Below are 21,932 nucleotides of genomic sequence, written 5' to 3'. Positions count from 1 at the left end.
GAAATATCTTTGGCTTTTAGTCACATTCATTCTTTGTAAATTCATGAAATCTACTGTGTGCAAGGTTGATTTTGGATATCAGTGCTGACAGCAGCACCTGAAGCTGTGTCTTTAAATATTGATACTGATGCAGAAAACAAATAGTCCTCTATGAACTGAAATAAGGAATTAATGTCTCATTAAGTGCAGGAGTAATACAAAGAATTCTCATTGTGCAAAACAAGAGATAATTTCTATTAAGTCCTAAGGAATTTGCTTTCATTGTGTAACAATGCTGCATGCCCAGAATTTAGGTTAGTATTCAAATGGGAATACTGCTCAAGATTTGACATCTGAAATTGTTTACTCATTTGTAATTTAGGTGTGGAGCAGAGATACTGTTTTTATAACACATTGAATTACACTTCAGGTACCGCTAACCTCAAGGTAAGAAGTGTAAATATTAGCTGAACTGCATACTGAAAGATGCTTAATCAAGATTCCTCGCTTTTCATTTCTTAGGACAGTCATCTTTCTTGGGTTCACTACTTACTAAGAACATATTACACAGGCTTAAAACATGCTTGTGGTTATCTTTGTATTTTGAAAGTTTAATAAGGGTAAATGAGATAATGACTTTTCCTGGCAGCAAAAGAGGGCCCTAGCAGAGAGCCCTAGCAAAAAAATTATAGAATTCGGTCATTTCCTAACCTTCCTTTTGCACTTCAATTGTTGTGCCAAAAAATAAGAAAGACCCATGGGGCCAACAAAAAAGAAATCAATCCAGAAAAGCTGTGACTCTGAAACTCAGACCTAAGTAACCTCTGCATGCAGGGAAAGGGAAAGGGAAAAGGAATCCTAGAACACAGCTCTTTACTGGGGTACTTCTTTCATGTTTTACATTATCAAATAAAATATACGAATAACAAAAACAGTCATAAAATAATTCCGAAGCAAGAATGAAGATCTAAATAGTTCATATGCTCATCTATTTCTTTAACCACTGTACTATTATATAAAAAATTCTAGATAGTACAACTTTGCTTTGCCTGTATAGTTAAATAGATTTAATTGTGGCTATTCTGCTTTATAGTGGATTCAGTTATTCCTACATGCATTAACAATGCTCATAGAAAGTTACTACATGCATTACTACTTGCATTAACAATGCTCATCTAAGATTTCTCAGAAGACTCAGATGCAGAAAATATTTAGCTTGTAAACACCACAGGGATTAGAGAAAAGAAATCTCATGATCTGTGGTCATTGTGATGACATAATTGAATTTTCTGGTTGTTACTTAAGTTTCCATCACAGAAAGATAGGTGCCTAGAGGGTGAAAGCCACACAGACTATTGGTGAATTTTCACATTAGAATGTCACCCACCTTGGGAAAATTGAGTAGAATTCTGGAAAATACTGAGTAAAATTAGGTATAGGACAAAATAATTAAACAAATACAAAGTCGTACATTTGCAGAAGTATACAGCCATCAAGCTGAACAATGTAACTAATGCTTTAATTTATTTTCTTGTTGGTAGATTGCAAGCTGCTTGAACATCATAACAAGCAAATTTTCAGTTATTCATTCTTGCCATATATTTGATTTACTGTAAACCAGAAGCAAATCAATCATTCCTGAGCTCTCTAGTTTTCTTACCATTTCCTTCAGTTCATTTTGCAAGGAACTGTGTTTTTATTCTATGACGAAAGCTGTCATATAAATAAAACTGTGTTTCATTTATATGACAGCTTTCATCATAGAATAAAAACATCATCACCATGTAGTGGAAATAGCTGAAGATTTTTCTTTATGCTGTTTTCAAGTTGACAAATATAAGGGGGAATCCTGAGAGAAAGAGCATTGCTTTCAGCTTCTCTCACACACAGTAAACCATCCAGAATAATAAATAAATATGAAGTCATAATAAAATCTTTGTTCTGCTTTTGAAACCTGTGTGAAGTTAAACATAGTCTTCCTTGCGAGCTCCTATAAAATTACAATATAGCCCTTATTATGTAGGCATTTTAACTTGTTTTAGTAAGACTGATTTCACTGTGGGATTTCACTGACATGCATTGTATGAAGGAAATACTTCTTTGGGCAAAAATTTAGAATACCTTTTATATATTATTTTAAAAGGTCTTCTAATAAAATAGCATTAGATTGTATTTATGCCTTAAGAATACCAGGAATACAGGAGTTGCTTGGTGCCAATTAAAGGAAAACTCAAAACAGCCACAGACTTATTTGAGAGTGTATAGTTTATTACACAAGTCATAAAAGGAAAATTCTGAGTGACAGACAGAAGTCCTGCTATGAAACAGGTTGGTAGTTTCCACCTAGAATTTTCCTTGAGCAATATGTGAGTGTGCATGCACATGGATAGTTCTGATGATTAGGTAGGTATATAGAAATAGGTGAAGGGAGAAATGGAGTACTAAAGGGCTGCCAAAACTGTTGCACATTTTTGCTTGAGTGGGTACCAAATTGGCTTTCAAAAATTACAGAGGAAGTAAAGAAAATTAAAGTAAAAGAAGGAGAAATTTCTCTAACTTAGAAGCTAAAGGTATTAAGGAGAAAACAATTCAATCTGAGATGTATAATCATGGATTATTCAACACAATGTGAAGAGTGATGTTTTATCCTATTTAAAAAAAAATATGTATAGACAATGCAATAAAAACAATACAATATAGATAAATGCATTATATATGTATGCTATAAAATATTAATTATATGTAAAATTAAAATATATCGATAATTTTTATATATTGCAAAATAATGACAAGAAACCTATATATTTCTAATAGGAAAGCAATTAAGCCCTGATCCATCTAGAGTGAACAACTACAATAACATCAGGCCACAAGCAGAAATTACTCAAGAGCTTTTACTGAATTTCTGGAGTCTTAAGCTATCTTGAAAATGGATAGTTCCCACAGAGGACAAATGAAGCCTAAATCTTTTGTAACAGGTGTCAGCTGAGACAAAGTTAACATAAACACTTTGATAACAAAGCCACCTGAAGAAATTTCTATCAGGGTTTTCTCTTTTCATTAGCATGCAGCAATAATTCTATGGAAAGTACCCACACACACAAGTCAATTTAATCTTAGCCAAATGTCACAATTTGCAGGTGAGGAGAAGTTATACAAAGTTTAAAAAGAATGAGATGCCAATGCCACCCTACGGAGCTGATTTTTAACTAGGAGCAACCAGAACTGATGAGTGAAATTCTGTTTCTGTCTGTATGGTATCACTCTATCACTAATATGAACCTGTAAAGGACCTAATATTTACCTGCTAGCACAGTATCTATCACTGGTGTAATCCTGATTGAGCATAAACACACAGTCATGTTTCTGTTAATGCAATCAAGCACATGCTATTGAGTTTATGTTAAAATGTTTCTTGTATATTGACTTTAAGTTAACTATGGGAAAAGAGCACAAGCCCTGCTTTAAATGTACTGGCTCAGGGTTCTGTCCTCATTTTTTAACATTTTTTAAAAACAGGTTAATTCTCATAGAATCACAGAATATGCTGAATTGGAAAGGACGCATCAGGATCATTGAGTCCAACTCCTGGCCCTTAGCAGGACACTTTTGTGGCACATAAAAAAGATATTATTGATTCCTGATGAAAGGTTGATGCATACCACAATTTTCACAGCTGAATTGTAGCTGTGTCTGAGCTGTATTTATTGTATTTATGTGTGCATACAATTCAATTCAGCTTAAAGGAGATGTTAGCAATGCAAAACAATATTTGCAATAAGTATTTACCGATTTCCCCATATTAACTACCAAGATGAGCCTTGGTGAAACGTAGTTATTTACATTGTAACCACTATAGTTAGATGAGATTAATCCAATCTTAGAAATGCTAAATCTGACTTATGCATAAGTAAATGTATGCGGTAGGAGAATGTCTGCTCCTCTAAGGCTATCTGGCCAAACATAATAAGGGAGGTTTTGATAAGAAAAAAACTGGTCATTGGCACAAATTAGGGTGTAAAAAAAAAAATATTAAATTGGAAAGATAAGGAAAGGGAAAGAAACACAAAGAGGCATAAACCCTGGCCTATTAGCATAGACAAATTATAACCAGAAACAAATCTGATCACTCCCACTAATTGATGGGCCATCAAGAAACTGTAGGCAAATCTGCACTTTGCAGCAGACTAAGGTGTAATCCTATGGGTAGAGAATGCTGAAGGAGTTATAGGATTGAGCAAACTGATGGGGGAATGTGCAAGAGAAACATGCAAAAGAAATACACAGTCTTTACAATATAGAGAAGTCTCTATTTGTACCATATAAACATATCTATCTACAGTATTTAATTTGATAGGTCAAGATGTTTTAATATTTAAATACAAACTAGTTTAATTCCTCAATTCATCAGAAGCGGAATTTCTCTGTACTTTCCAGTTTGGAAGGTACCTTGCCTGAACAGAGGTGATCAGACTGGAGGCAATGTTCCTAAAGGTACAAAATCATATTTTTTTGTGTCAGTAAGAAATTTACAGGAACAAAGATTGCAACATTCTGGGATTTACTAATATCCAGATTTTCTTCCACCTTCCATATGTCTGTCTGAGGAGCTCTCACCTTGCTACCAAATATTTTATTGTTAGCTCCCAAGTATCTGATTTTTACTGTGTTGTATGGCTTTTAACTCAGTTGTGTTATTACTGTCCTTTAGCTGACCCTGTTTGTACTTCCTTTTATAGGTTCATCCCAGTGTTGTGTCATCAGCATATTCTCAATTCTTTTGTGCCCAGGGCACTAAATAAAAAATAAACTAAATATAAAGCAAAACCAAATCCATATATAAGGCTTTGGAACCCTTCTAATAGGATACTTCCTTACCAGTCATTTCCTTTTCAGTACAGACTGAATGGTTCATCTATTCTTACATTAATCTCAATCCTCTTCATCTTAATTAATAACACCTCCCCTGGCAATATATCAACTGCTCTACTGAAGTCCAGATAAAGTAGTTTAGATAAAGCATTGCTTTTGTCTGAAGAAAAAAAAATTAGAAGTATTCTTAACAAAGAAACATAGGAACGAGGTTAATTTATTACTTTGATACATCCTCTCTACTTTTAATCTGCTATTTAATTAATTTACTTCAATTTCTTGAAGTAACTTTTATTTCCAAATTTAGCTATTTAATTTGCAACTTATCTCATGTTTTGATCTTTCTTTATACAGCTACTGAATTTTTTTTGTTTATCTGCATTACTGAGCATAATCGTGCCATGCGTTCATGTAGCAATTTTCTCAGAATTCTGTAATGAAGAAATATCTGCTCTCTATTTTAGGTCAAGTTGGATGGGACCCTGGAAAATCTGATCTAGTAGGCAACATCAGTGCCCGCCTGTGGCAGGGGTGTTGGAACCAGATGATCTTTTATGTACCTTCAAACCCAAATAGTCCTATGATTCATTACTCTAGGATTCGTGTTTCTCTCTTACATAAGCAATTGAGATCACTGAGGTTAACCTCCTCATTGGATGTTTTATCACCACATATGTATAAGCTAACCTACATAACCAGCAACAATGTTGATTTTTTTTTTCAATTAATTCAAATATTTTGTCATATTTAGAAGGTATCCCTCTTCAATCCTTCTTACATACCAATGTACTACTTACTCCTGAATATTTTATGGTTTGTACTTTCAGGTGGTTTTATTGTTTTCTTTTCCCTCTTAGCTTTCCTGGAAATCTTCCTGGACAATGTAGATAGGAGTCTATAATAACCACCTCGGAATCTCACTGCTTTCTCTGTCAGTATGTTGAACAACTTCCATGTATTTTAAGGGACTCCAAATGACATATTTTTAAAAGACAAAGCCAGTACATGGTGAGAACAAATAAACTGGTATGTTGAATGATATTGGACTCTGTGTCCAATAGGTCTTTATTGGGCAGCTGTCACTGGATTCAACTTCTGGTGCCCCTGCATAAGCCTTATTTTTAATGTGCCTAAATTTCCATATTGAGACTTCTTGTTTTTCTCTTTACATCCATGTGGGGGGTTTTGTTGCTTTTATTTTGTTTGTTGGGGGTTTGTTTTAGTTGTTTCAGTTTATTTTTTGTTTGGGTATTTTTTTTGCGGGGGGTGTGTTTCATTGTGTTGTTTTGTTTTCTGCAGCCATTGTGTTGCAGACTATCCTTACACAAGCAATCCTGACTCTGTCTCAAATTTTGTTTTTCTTATCTTGCATGGCTCTACTCAGCAGAGTCCATCAAAACTTAGGCCTGGACCACTGACAGCTCAACCTCTGGGAGGAGGAAAAGGTAGTTTTATAGAATAAATCATTTTATCAGGAAGTGGAAAGAGATATAGAGTGAATGAAACCAGATGAATCTTACTTTTAGAGTGATTTACTCCTTTTTTCCTTCAACTGTGCTTGATGGGTAGGGCAATCAGCAAAGAAGCAGATGCCTGTGTCAGGGACATCTAAGCCAGGTGAAATGAAATCTCTTCAACCTCCCTGCCTTTAACCCTTCAAAGGAAATGACCACTTTACAAAAGAACCACCATATCTTCACAACTTCTTGCTACTTTAAAAACCAGCCAGTTGTCAGTGTTCTCTACTAACTCTTCATATCTCCAGGATTAAATGATAGCTGCAACCTGTAACAAAGAGTTTTAAGAGATGGCCAAGAAGGCCAATGACATCCTAAGGAAAGAGCCTCAACTTGCTCCAGGGGGAGCTTTAGATTAAATATTAGGAAAAATTTCTTCACTGAAACAGTGAGCAGGCATTGGAAAAGGCTGCTCAGGGAAGTGGGATATAGGACCTGGGCATATGGCTTAGTGGTGGTTGGACTCAATGGTCTTAGAAGTCTTTTCCAACATAAATGATTCTGTGCTTCTATGATCTCTGCTACGACTTGAGAGTAGACAGCCAGTAGTTCAAAGGCTGCTCAGGATCCTAATCACATTCCACTAATATATTTCCACTAGGGAAAGTTAGGAGGGCTAATATAGTAAGCAAGAAACTGTAGGTGAAAATGTGAGTTATGTGTTAGGCAGATCCAACTCTGACCTTCACATACAATAGAAGTTCTGACATCTCTCATGTATATATGTATCTATAGGAGTTACATTTTATGTCAGTGTTTCTTAGGCTATTTTGGCAGAAAAGAAAGAAAAAACCCAAAAATTCTGGAAAAAGTTAATTTTCATTTGAAAACTAAAAGAAGACTATAATACTGTCTAGCTGAAAATATATTACATTCTGCAATCTGCAGAATCAGTGATATGCTTAGAAAATTATGTACTCAAATCAATAAAAAAATACACTAATGCAGTGATATCTTGTTGATATACAAGAAAATGTTAAAATATTTTTTGAGAAAGCTGAAAGACTTATCACTATAAGCATTTTTTTCTTCTCTCTGTACCAGATCTAACAACTGTTTGCAATCTTCCAGAACCTTAGTCAAGATTATACTTCACATCTATACACCCACAGGTCCAGACAGTGGACTTTTTTTGTCATCAGGTTCAAAAAATATTAAAAGACAGAATTTTTCTAGCTTTGCAAGTCTTTATGTGATGGGAAAAGAAAGCGCAAAATCTTCAAACTGGAAAATCCGTTGAAGCACTATTAAAGTTATCAAGAGCTTCACCACTTATTTCAGTGGCTGTGAGATGTTGTTAAAACATCAAACCAATATCCCTAGTTTTATTGTCTTTATGAAGATTTCAGGAGAAAAGCTGAGTTTATAAGCATGAAAAGATTTTGCCAATATTAAACTGAAATTTATTCAGTGCCTTCTCAGTTAAGGACAACGTAAACTTCATTTTTTTGTTACTTTGGAGGTTTTTTCTTTACAAGCATTCAAATCAGTAGCAATAAATAAATACATATACATATAAATAGCAGCATTATTGTTTCTTGGCTGGAAAGGATCCCATGGTTGTAAATACATACCATTCAAAATCTTGGAAAATGGTCTCAGCAAAAAATCAAGTTAATTCCAGCAGCATATTTTTTCATAGTTTTGGATTTCGTTTGTTTTGAAAGCCTGGAGCATGGACTGAAATTTCTCTGAAAACTTGATGATTAGGCTATTATAAAAAAGAAACAACATGAAAATTATGATTATCGATTGAATTTGTCCTGTGTGCTATTGTTCTTCCAGATGTGTGAACTATAAAAATAAAAAAATACTTTTGGTGAAAAGTCAGTTACCAGGATCTCATGTGCCACCCTGATTTATGTGATTTTATGATGATTCTCTAACTGGCCCACAGATGCATATACCCATGATTATGGGCATATGTTGACATCTAAATCACAAGGATAACAGCTTCAGAATGTGTGAAACATGCTGATATTTAACATGAGCACAGTTAGATGAAATGACTCATCTCATACCCCATTACTATGACCCTCAACAGTAAATACAACATTACTTTGCTGAATATGTAAATGTTTAATATTGTCATAATTAACTGGATTTCTCATGGCATCTTCTATGAAAATCATATTTTATTATCCATCATTAGTGAATTTGATGGTTATTGTTTTCCCTGAATTCAAGGATTCAAGGACTGCCAAGGACACTTGATGTGTGTGTATATATATATATAGATAGATAGATATAGATATATATATATATAAATATATATATGTGTATATATATAGATATATATACACGTACACAGATATACACATATATAAATATATTTGTGTGCATATGTGGGCATGGAAATGCAAATTCCTCTCTAGAAATATCAGTAGAAGGACAAGTAATCTTGTAACAACCAGTTAAATAAATGCTGTCCAATGTTTTAGTGTATGCAATAGAAAGATGAGTTAGCAGATTGACCAGCTCATCTCCTTGTAGGTCTGTTCTCTACAGAGCATTTTGTAATGGCTTAAATGATTAGCTGAAAGGGAGTCCTTCTTATCCTAACTTAATGGATCTAAAAGTCATTATAATAGAAGACAGTCTGGAAGCACAATCTGTTTCATCCTGTGGGCAAGAAGGGAAATAGTACAACTTAAAGGTAAGATATAGTTCTTAATATCTACCTTTACAATAATGGAAATAACATAAAGGACATTAGATCATGACTAAATTTCCTGTGAAATAAATATGTATGTACTTCCATTTCAGGACACTTATCAAATTATTTATTATCAAAATTAAAAGCAACCTATTGGTGCAAAATATGCAATATCACTGATATTTTCAGAAAAAAATGCTAGGAATGCTGGGAAAGGAATTTGATATTTGCTTATAAACATGTAAGTACTCAACATTCATTTCTTTATTAATATATATGCCGTCAATTTCTTGAAATATTTATTCAATTTTTTGTGTGTATTTTGACAGTTTGTTTTATATATATTTATACATATTGTTGTAAATAGTCAACCCCCTGATGTAAATTTTATTAACCCTGGGTCTGGAAGTTATAATTCAAATCCAGTGTGATTTTGAGCAAAAGCTTTGTAGAACAAAGGAACTGTTTGACTTTTAATCCCTTATATCTCCATAAAGAAAACATTTTCAAGGCCTCAGACCTTTAATCCAAAATCTAACAGGTTGGTTTCATTGCAAAATCCATTAAAATGGACTTCAGCTGGGTTTGAAAATGTTACCTGCTGTGGGCAAATAACATATTATTTTCATGTTAGTGAAATATTTCAAGTTTGGAGGTTTGGTTTGAGTTATTGGGGTTTTTTCTACCCCTTTCTTCCATTATCGTAATTAAATAAGATGTAAATTTCTTTTCTTATTCTGACACATTTTCCTAACAGTTTTAGTAGTCAAGGTCTATTGAAATACCTATATTTTTGTTTTCCCTTTGTTAAATAACTCTTTATTGTACCCAAAGTTCAGACAGAAAGACTAAAAAATAGCAACTTGCCAAAGTCTGCTCCTTAGAATTTTCCTCCCCTCACTGGCTTCATCAGACCACCAGCAGTGGTAAGAGATACATAGGTCTACAGACTCAGAAATACATGCTGCAGATCTGCACTGATAAATGTAGTTTTGACTACGAAAGTGGTATTTTCAGTTGATCCACTTATCCAAAAGAAAGCAGTAGGTTTCACTTAATTAGATTTATTATAGAAAACATCTTTGCTGCATCATACCTATTGCTCCACCAGTATTGCAGATCATTAAAACAATTTATGTGCTTAAGCTTCTTCCTCTATAATTTTTTTAATATTTCTTTTACCAATAAGGTTTGTCATATATGAAATATCTACAAAAAATGTCCCATTTTTAGTCACTAAATATTTTTCTGGACATGGGAATAAAATCAAATAGTTGAATATGGTTACTTCAAGAACCTCTGACATTTCAGCTTTACTTTTATGAGTCAAATGCAAACTATAGGCAATGAAATGAGAAAATTTGGAAAGGTTATAGGTCAAAAAGAAAATTTTATCTCCTTGAAAGACAAGCAATACTAAAAATTATCATCTCCTGCCTTGTGGAATTTGTAATTAAACAACCTTCCAAGTGAATCAGTATGATGATCTCAGGGACACTACTGATTTTCAGAATAAATCTACCAGATTAAATTAAAAAGAAAGGCCTATAACAGAGTGTAAAAGTACCATATCAAGTTTTAGAGCATCATATGATTTACTGCAACTTCGAAGATTCCCAGCAAGACTGTAATTCACCAGCACAATTCTTAAAAATACCCAAAACTTACCTTTTCAGCAACTATTAAATAAGATGTTAATTTTGAAAACAAAATTCTCTAAAGGAAAAGTAGATAAATAAATGTCATGAAAACTACTGCAAGAAAAGTACTTTTTTTTGCATTTTATTTTATTTAAACAGTGTCACAAAGGAAGCCTTTCTTGAGCAATGGTAGGTCTTCAGATAACCCAAACTGGTTTGTTAACTGTTGTCAGCATTTGTTTGATTATTTTATTTATATAAGTTAGAAACATATTTATGTTCTGTGATGTTATGATTTTATTTCAGTCTAACCCATAAACTTCAATATGGAACAGATAATAAAAATAAGAAGGTCAATATTTCAATCTGAATAATTGTTAACAGGCTAAAGTTTTCACCACTGACTGTCATAGGAGGTCATCTTTAATATTTATAGTTTAAAGTGATGCTTATACTCTAGAAAGTATTTTGCAGCCCATTTTAAAAAAATTCTTCAAACCATATTAATCTTTGTAGATTTTGATTGTCCTTTTTCTAATTTCAAGTGCTCCAAAAATAGATACTACCCCAGCTTATGTTCACTACATTTTGATTCATATTGAACACCTAGATACCCAAAAGTACCAAAGGTACAAGTCATGGAAGAAGCCAACACATTTCTGTAAAGGTAAGACTTGCAATTCAGGTACATGCTGTAACATTTCATGTACTTTGAAGCAACGTGATTTTTTTCCTCTGTTTTTTATTTTGTACTAATACCAAATAGTGATGGCAATTGTGTCAATGTGTGTTTGGTCTCATATATTTGAGTAGCCAATTTGCTGTCGTCCATGGATTATCCATTATGTATTATCCATTTTGATCAGCAAGCAGATTATCTAAGCCATCAATTTTTTAAAAATCTATTATTTCACTAAGTAGCTAGTTAATACAATAAAGTAACTGAATTTCTTTCAGTCTTGGTGCTGTGACCAGTTCCCTGGGGTGGTTGTCCTAGTGCCCAACCATCCTCTGGATAAAGAACCTTTTCCTAATATCCAACCTAAGCCTCCCCTGAAACCCTCATGCCATTTCTTCAGGTCCTGTCACTGTTCATGCGAGAGAAGAGGTCAGCTCCTGATTTTATTTAAAATGTTAAAGTGTTAATTATGTTTTCATTATACTGTTTTGTCATTTTCTCATATTGTTGGTCTGTTTGTTTTCTAAAGACATTTGATGCTTCAGTTTTCATCATCATTCAGATTCTGAATCTTAATTATTTTTGGAGGTACTTTTTTCACCTGTGCTGCAAATCAGAAGTTTTTGTCATGCATTTTGCCAGGTCATAAAATCTATCCTTTATTTGATTTATATTTATCTTTATCAGGCATTTTTGTATAATCATTCCAGCACTTTCATTTATCATACATCTGATAACTGAAGTAAAGTATTATCTTTACCTACTAATAATTTTCCTATGCAGGTACTACTATGGAAAAGTAATACAAACCTAGTCATACTATCATTGTCTTGGAAATGGTGAGAACCTTGTTTTTGCCAAAGTGAGCTACTTTGTCAATTACTCTAAGCAAGGGACCTCTGCTTGTGTCTCTTTTGTGGGATTTTTTTAATGCTAGGATAGTCTTTTAATGCCAGCCATACTTCCTGATTTAAAAGAGTGCATTCCTAAAAGGGTTATCCAACAATTAATAAATTTTGAACTGTGATAAATTTTTTAACTGTTGATAACAAATGGGGGAAATTGAATGAGCAATATATTTTTTTTTTCTTTTCACACCAAGGCAGAAAAAAGGGCTAAAGAAAGCCCTTTTATTCACAATATTAACCCTCACAAGAATATCTGATCAGGTTAAACATTGTCAAAAACCTTAAGACCAAGGACTTGAAAAGCTAAAGTTTCTCCTGCTTGAGAAACACTTTAAGATACATTGGATTGTTCAGTGAACTCTGTCCCACTCTAGAACTTTCCCTTGAGGAATTACATTCCAGAGGCAGAGTCCATGAATCATTCTTTGAAGTAATGATCAATGACTGAGAAGTCAAATATAAATCCCAACTCCAGTAGTAATTATCAGGCTATCTCATTTATTAAGTTTGCCAATATCCTACACAAAACAAATGAATTAGCTATAATCTGAGATTATTTCAATTTCTAAGGTCAAGTAGATGCTGTGAAATGCAGTTTTGACTGTAGCAAGTTGAAATTTTTTTTTTTTTATTTTTAGATACACATTTTTTGTAAATATAGCACTCCCTTTTTTTTTCTTTTTTTTTCTTCTTGTTATCTATTTGGTTTCTCACGTATTAAAATCAAGGGCAATATCAAGAACTTTACTCATATTTTAATTTTCTCCTAGCAAAGACAGTATCAGAATGCTCAGTTAATTAAGAACAAACAATGACCTGATAATATCAGACTACAAAAGATACAACTACAATTTATACTATTTCTGTGTGAAGAACTTAAAGGCACTCTTGGAGGAAAAAAGAAGGGAATCAGAAAAAAAAAGGCAAAATAAACCTAAAATATCTTTTTCCAAGAATCAAAGGATTTCTAAAAGAATAATAGCTAATACTATTCTGAGATTGTGTTTCAAAAGCAATCTGCACTGTTTAGTTGTTTTTACTATTTGTATTTTTATTGCTTGAGTTTTTGTGACAAAATATTTTTTTTCCATAGTGTAAAAAAAAATTTAAAAGCTTATAAATCATCAAAGGTTAAAGTCATCATTTGGCTTGTGAAAATTTATGCAGGTACTCTAATTATGAAAAAAATTGACCAATAAGAAACTATAACTGAAATTTTAAGTTTATAGTTTGCCTGCTCTGAAAAGAATAGATTGACTTTGAAAACTCTTGAATAATGACTAACTCTTAGTTGAAAATGAGGATTATTTGTTAGCTAAACATCAAAGATGTAAGATGAAGCCTGAGCCACAATTTTTCTTAGAAACCCCAGTAGTAACTTCAATTTTTCTTTTTCACAAGGAAAGCCGTGTTTATATACAGAGAACATTTAGTACAGTATGCCCTAACAGAAAAACCAGTAATTGGAAATGGATGGATTTCATAATAAAAAAAAAACAAACAAAACTCCTTGATCAAATTCCCTTTCCTGTACTGCAGTCCTTTGTGGTAAGATTTCTAGCCTCCAAAGAAGTAAGGAGGTATCTATATGCCTGACATGTAGATACATGTCGGTGCACTTGGGCCTTAAGATATTTGTTTCTTCAAGGTTTTTGGGAAGTATGATATTTCAGGAAGGCATCGTCTTCTGATTATGACAAGCACAAACAATTGCATATATTGCTAAAAATCCTAATGTAGGAACAGCAAGCCACATACTTCCTCTGTCCATCTCCACCAATATATAACTCTTTTCCTAAATCTATAATTTTACTTTCACTTCATACTCCCTCTTTCTTGTCTGTTCCTTAGACTTTCAAACCCATAGTCCTTTTATCAAAATCTTATTTTCCTATGTACTTCACTAGAATACACCACTCTTTTTCTGCTCTCTCTTTACAGTACCATTCCACTTTCTTCATCCATTCCAACCAAGACATGAGTTATTTCTCCTCATGTTTTGCTGTGGCTAGTCACAGACATCATACATTCCAAGTTGCTACAACCCTGTTTTAATTTTAAAATGGCAATGCCTGTCATTGGTTACTAATATCCAGAACTATCTTGCAAGGACGAATAAACAAGAACTTGAGGTTTCCAATGGTGATTAACTTTTAAGGGGGCAGTCACTCAAAATTAGCTGTGTAAACATCTTAACTACCCAGCCACCAACTGATCATTTTGTGAATTACCACCACTGTCCTGCCTACTGTTGTTCAATTGCTACACACAGGAGTAGCTCTTTGGAGATGAAGGAAGTTAAATTCTCTATCAAGTAATGTGGCAGACAAAGAAAGATCAAATGCAAAAGGTATTGGAATCTGTTACCATTGACTGATCACGTTCCCTTTCAGTACTCTATCTCTTTCTGTTCATATAGTCAGAGTATTATAAAGTATTGAAAACATATGCTCCTCTAAAGCATAACATTGCATTCCACATTTTTGGCATTAAATCCTTTCTTTAAACTATTTTAAATTTTGGTCTATGTGGTTTGTTTTGTTTTGGTTTTTTTTTTTTTTTTTTTTTTTTTTTTTGGGGGGAGGGGGTGTTTCTGGAACGCTTTAGTTTGAAAATAGAGTTATTCTGCATCACTGAGGTACCCTACTTACAGGATTTTTAAAGACTGATCGTTCCTGCTGACAGTTTACAACAAATTCAGAGGAAAACAACACTGTCCTTTTCTGTGTTCCTCAAACTGTGACACAGAAATGAGGAAGTTAATCATTGTGTATCTTGACAAACCATATGCTTACTTCTTTGTTTCCTTCTTCTCTTAGGAACTGTTACATTTCCACTAGCAGCCTGTGAATTAAAAACTCCATTTTGTTAGCTGTTGTCAGATAACCCCTTTTTTCCAAATACTTACCATGGGGAAATAATTAAAAGAGGATTCATATGTTCCTATATGAAGCAAAACACATGTGACAAGAATTGGTATCTAACTTGTTATATCACCTGAAACAACATCTGTGAAAATCTGAACTTCTGAAGAATATTTTCATATTTTTCATATTTTCATTTGAGGGTAGGGTAGAGAGTAAGAAACAGAAGTAGGATAGTCTTAAGGAGAAGGTAACTAAGAAAGATAATAAAATGCCAGACAGAGAGAGAAGGAAGGAAGGAACAAAAAGAGTGACAAGTGGCTGATTCTTTCTAGGTATAGATGTTATGTCTGATCCAGGTGGAAGGGAAAGCCTTAGCAAGGAAGAACTACCCATCATCTATATTAAGAATCAGAGCATTTTGATGAAGTATCTTAATATTCTCTGAGGCTCAAATATGGAACTGCCTATCCTGTGCAACAATTTTAATTAATAAGTTGACGTTAACATGGCTTATTCATGAAGTATGCCCTAGAGTCCTTTTACACAGAATAGTTATTAGTCACTCCTTGCCATTTCTCTTACAGAAATACTGTATAGATACTATTTGTTACATGTATTTTTAGTTCAGTGGTACTTTTTCTAGTTCAGATTCTCAAAAATTATCATATAAATGTCAGATACCATTAGGAGGGCAGAAAGAAACTGAAGATGACATCTAGAAACAAAAAATAGATAAGGGTACTGAGTGAAAACAAGGAGACAAAACTATGGATGTAGACTTCTGGAAATGTCACTGCAATTTCCAGAACAAATTTTTGTATTCCTGTAATAGGAAGGAGAAGTGCTAAAAAGAGCAATGAGAAAAAGAGCAGTTAAAAAAAAAAGCTGCATTTATATATCAGATTTATTTAAATACTTAAAGTGAAGAAGCTCTTCTTAATACCCTGTCCTGATGCATTTTGAAGTCCATAGTTAGAATGGAAAATCTGAAAACTGTTACTTTAAAATATCAAGAATTTGAAAGGGAGAATAATTTTTAGCAGCATCTGAGGAAATTAAGTCAAGCATGAAATTATGGAGAATGTGTTCTCATTTTGCCAAAACCAGATTGTAGAAAAGATCTGATTAAAATAAGCAATTAGCCTTCTAAAGGTTTTTAAATAAACAATTGTTTATTTAAACAGGAAGCAAATTGGATTTGCCAGACTGAAAGGCAAAGGCAGATGAGACACTTTTCAAAGTTAAAAAAGTAAAGGTAAAAATGGGTGATGTCCCAATGAAGTGGGTTAGCAGTCATCAGACTCATAGGAAGAAGGTCAATTAAAACAAAACCCTGCAAAATTGGGAAAATAAGCTTTCAAATGCCAAAAAACTGAATAAATCCTATATATTATCAATAGCTTACCTGTGTGTATCTGTATTTACAGGAAACAGAGCTATTTTGCAAAATAGCCAAAAGGGAGAGGCTCTAGTCAGAAAGGACTTCGCATTAAAAAAAACCAAAACAAAACCAAACAGAAAAAAAAAACACCACAAAACCAAAAAACAACCAAAAAATAAAAAACCACCAACCAACCAAAAACCACCCAAACAAAAAAAAATAACAAAACCAAAACAAAAAGCCAAAAATCAGCCTAGGAGTGAGATACAATAAACAATTTGAGGAAAAAAAAGCCATTTTTGAGAGCAGGCAGACAGTACTCTAATTATGTGATTGAAGGGCTTTTCTACATTGGGTATAAGTGTAAGGAATGCAAAAAAACCTATTTTCCATAAGGTCTATAAAAATTCAGCTAGCCATACATCCATTTATTTTGTGTATATGTGAAGACATAGAAATATAAGAAAAGTAAATGTTTTTTACATTAGGAAGAAGCTATTTCCTTCCACTGTAATAAAGACACACACAAAAAAACGCCCACTCTTACCAAGTAGTTGGGATTAGCTATCTTATACGTGAAATGGAAAATTTTATTTTCATTCATCTCTGACATTTTTGTGAATCTTGGGACCAAAGTCTTTTATTCCCATGGCATATATCACTGAAGGTATCTCCAGTTTTCCCAACAAACTTAACACTTAGTTGGAGCAACTGCAGACAAAATGTAAAGCGTAATTCACTCTCCACGATCAGTCTGCCCTGGCCTCTTTTCCGAGGCTTTCAACAGGCACACAAAACAGTGCCAACTATGTTGGTCTTTTTTTGGGGGTGAAACATCTGCTCATTAAAATAAGGCAGAAAATCAACTTCACATCTCTTCAAGTAGCAATGTCACATTTTCTTCGGTTTCTTTCCCCCTGCGATTCCACCTTTTTATGACTTCTCAATCTTCTTCACAGAGACATAATACTGTAATGGGACTTTGGTTAGATTTTAACAGATTAAATCAGAAGAGACATAGAGTCAACCATAAACAAGTGCAAGTCCAGATCTTATTCCTTAGGCTGCCAAATGAAACAAGTGGATTCACTTTTTCAGGTGTTTTTTGTTTGCATTTTTTCCATTTCCACTGACTGCTTCTGATAATCTTCACTCGCTGATACTGTTTATGAGTGCGTTGCTAAACTCTGTAATACCTGTTACAATGGCTCACAGAGCACCCAAGCTAGATATTTCTACAAGGGAAGCAATATTATGCATTTTTACCAGCATGATCTCTGTATCTTGGATAGTCCTTGAGTGTAGTTTTGTCTGTGCAATGAGAGCCTTGGGTTCAGTTTTCAGCCAGAGAATCACCCATATTGGGCAAGGCTGAACCAGACTTTAAGATAACACATCAGTAATTCTTGCCAAACTAAACTCAAAATTACAGCTACTGCTTTGCACTTTTGTGGCATTTTAGACACATCTGTTGGTTTGTTTGTTCTTGCACTTTAGATGACAGGTTGATTTGTTACATTAATCATTAATTCAGTTTTCAGTACCACTTTGAACTGCCCTTTTCATTCAGATATTTTTGTATTTAGCTTTTCCTAGAGGAAAAAAAAAAAGAGTGGAGCATCTGTCTTTAGCAGAATGTGGGCTTTAAGAGGTATGTGACTCGTTTGTTTCTTTGTTTTTAACATGGTCTAGAAAGTACACAGACGAGATACTGGAAGAAATCAGATTTCACTCCATCAAAAGCAGCATAATTAAAATACAGCCAAATTTAAAAAAAATAAAAATAACCAGAAAAACAACAAAACGCAGATATCCTTTTTATGCCCTTGGTCTTACATCTAAAATATTTTTCCTTTCAGGCACATAAAAATTTATTTAAGCCTCTATTCAGTAACTGTAACAATATCACACAGACTCTCAAATTTAGAATGGCCATTACTGAAATGTCAGCTTTTACTTTCATTTGCAATACAAGAAATATTGCTATTCTTTCATGTTCTATCACATCACTCTGTGGTACTTCTTAAACACATTTTGTGAGAAGAGTATCATTATTGTATCTTAAGGGACTTAATATTCTCAGGAGTATGATCTACCGTGAGAAAACAAGGGTTCTCAAGGGACAGAAATTATGTACAACAGAAAGGAAACATTTAATTTCAGAATGAAAACCTACAAATTACTGAGCCACTTGAAACATACTTTATTCGTACAAATGAGTCTCTTCATTTAAAGTAGTTCATTACAATGAATAAGACAGCTGTAGCACTTTAGCCATGATGGAAACATTTCTTTTCTTTGGGAAAGATCATTAGATCATTATTGAATATAAAGAAGTAGTGTAGGGGTAATCACTACTTACAGATACTTGAAAACTCTTGATATATCATCTTATACACAATTTTAGCTTAGATAGTGTGTTTGAAAAAGGCTTTATTAAGTGTGAAATTAATAGTAAGACTACTGCAGGGAAACTGTAGCTCTCCAGTACAAGTCTGCATCATGTGTCTGATTTTTAAAGCTCCAGCCCATGTTTATAGTCATGCTCTCAGTCTTTCATCACGATTCAGACATACAGAGTTAAATGGTGTCATCCAGCAGCTCCAGCCCAGTACTTGCAGCTCAGTTCTGTATCTGGGAACCCAGGATCCCTGCCCAGACTGAGCAACATGACTGTTGCTTTCCTGTATTCTCAACATGTATTCCAGAGACTGATACACAGGGACATACACACACATGCACACATACACACAAAGCTACACTCACGTATTCATCCCATATACACGCCACACTCATGGGTCCCCCAAATACAAGTGTGGACACTCTACTGTCCTGATACCTTATCCCAGACATGAGCATGCATAGTTAACAGGTTACCCAGATTGACTTTTGCTAGCAGATGCACAAGCACACCCAAAGTAAACTCAATTTGATAAAGATACCCCCAGTAAATGATACCAGGCACATGGGACCTGTGGTCCTGCTCCAGCTGCTGATGCTGAGCCCCTCACTTGCCTGAATTATTCCTCTACCCCCAGCAGCTGCCTTTGGGCACACTCACTGTTCCCACCTTAGTGGTTGGAGGTTAAAGAACCCCACTGACTGCAGTAGCTGCTGACAAAACCCCACTGACTTCAGTTAGTGACATCTCAGGCCATGAGCAGCCACAGTCTCACTCCTTGCACCAAGAAAATACACAGGAGAGAGGGTGAAATTACACAGAGAGAGACAATAAAATATTTACTAAAATTATGTGAGAGGACAAACTACAGAGATCAAGTGCTGGGCTCAGGCAGACAAGCCTGGTGATCAGTTTTGTTTTATACATGACTGAACCCTTTTAAATCTCTTTCTGCCTTATTGTCTCTCTGCTACTCCCTGACCCCCCTTCTCTGCAGATTGTCAAAGTTGATACAATCCTACAGATTCCTCCCAACATCATGAACCTTCAGGGCTGCATCCTTATCAGTTGCAAAATTCAAGTTGGCTTTCTTTGAAGTGGTTCCAGCAGCTTCTTGACAGTCAATTAATTACTATGACTGATGAGGTTTATGTCTTATTATTACTCTTGTTGCCAGACAAGTCTGGTAGGTCTCTCTATGTCTCAGTATGGTTTTTTTTCAGTGTCTATCTCTTGACCCTGGTCACCTATTTTGATCAAGGTCCTCAGTAAGGTGATTTTACCAAAATAACATTCTCACACTCCATCTTTGTCAGTCATAAAACTGACCAGGCTTGTTTCTTGTTAGTTGGTTGGGTTTGTCCCTTTCTGTGTTTGGCTTCCTTCTCTTTCATACCACCCCACCTGACAATGTCCTTGGTCAGATAACCAGAGTTGCAAGGGAGTTGCTCTTGCCTTCCAGATATCCTTATAGTAAAAACAAGTCTAGGTGATAAATAGAGGAGGCTGTAAAAAAACCCAAACCAAACCAAAAAAAAAAAAAAAGAAAAGAAAAAATAAAACCTCAAAAAAATAAAAACCAAACCAAAACACCATGACCAAAAATATTTCCAATTTTTGACAGATGTTTTGAATGGATGTACCATTTGTTGCTGATCCTCTTGATATGAATTTCAGAAACAGAAACACTATTAGAGAGATGGGGTAAGACAAGGGAAACCTTCCTTTAAGCAGCTGCTGTGACCCAGAAAGACCCCGGTCAATCAAGTATTTTTGTTGTCAAAAAAATCTACCCCCTGGACTTCGGTAGGATTATAGCATTTATTCTGGCCTTCAAGAAATTCCAAGAAGGGTAAAGTTTCATTCTACCACTAAATAAAAACAAAAAAATGTAAGTTTTTATTTTTCTTTCACCTCGAAAAACAGTTGTTCCACTCAGTGATAATTAAAATATAACATATAAAGTCAAGATTTCAGACATTTCCTTGTAGAAAAGCATATAATCAAAAGGCTACTTTTTTTTTTTTTTTTTAAAGGTTTGTTTTACTGTTCACAACTTACATGATTTATAGTTAGACTCCACTTCTGGTTTTAATAGTAAAAAATGACACTGATATAAACTAAGAAATAGTGTTACAGTGAGCATCATTTAATTTTGAAAGTGCTTAAAGGCTCAAAATTTTGCATAATTTTAGGTCTTATTGTTATTAATTTTTGAATAAATTTGCTTATTTGATAAGTGCTGGCTAGCAGAGAAAATATCCTGGAAAATGTCTTCACTGAATGGTCAAAATGCTTTTCTACAGAAGGCTTATGATGTTCTAATGAAAATACTGAAGGTCAAAAATGTGAAAGATGTGGCCTCTTCCCTGCAAACAGCACAGATAACTGCTATGATATCTCTTTGAATTTTTTTATTCACTCATGAAGTCCAGCAGAAAACCAGTGATTCAGGGATAAAGTGAAAACTTTATTGGGGAAAATTTTGGTAAATCTGTGAGCAAGTCTAACAATAAAAAAAAATACTCTAATATTTTATTTCAGCAATATAAAATGTAAAAAATTGTGAATTCTCCTGAGTGTTGTAGCTTATTTAGAATTTTTAAAATATTAACCAAATGTATAACTGAATATAACAGATATCATTGGTAGAATCAATATTATATGTTGAAATAAAATTAATAGTGGATAAAATGTAATATATATTTTCTAATGCAGTATATGATTCGAAAATATAATCTATCAGATAGATACTTTTAAAAGAGTATAGTTAGTAATCTTCATACACCAATAAACTTGAAACAAATCACTAACATTTGTTTGGAATAAAAAAAATCTACAAAAATGTGTGAAATCTAACCTTTATTCAAAACTATATATAATATAACAGTAAACTGAAGAAACACCCAGGTAATGACAGAAACATCACTCACTGAAAATAACTGCAACATGTTACTTCTCTTTGAGACTCTGATTTCTTTACAATCTTCTGTAAATATTAGCATTTTAGTGGTATCATTTAACCCTAATGA

This window comes from Passer domesticus, chromosome 2, assembly GCF_036417665.1.
Source record: "Passer domesticus isolate bPasDom1 chromosome 2, bPasDom1.hap1, whole genome shotgun sequence".
In the NCBI taxonomy this organism is placed as follows: Eukaryota; Metazoa; Chordata; class Aves; order Passeriformes; family Passeridae; genus Passer; species Passer domesticus.
Note: the sequence above shows the minus strand (reverse complement) of the source record.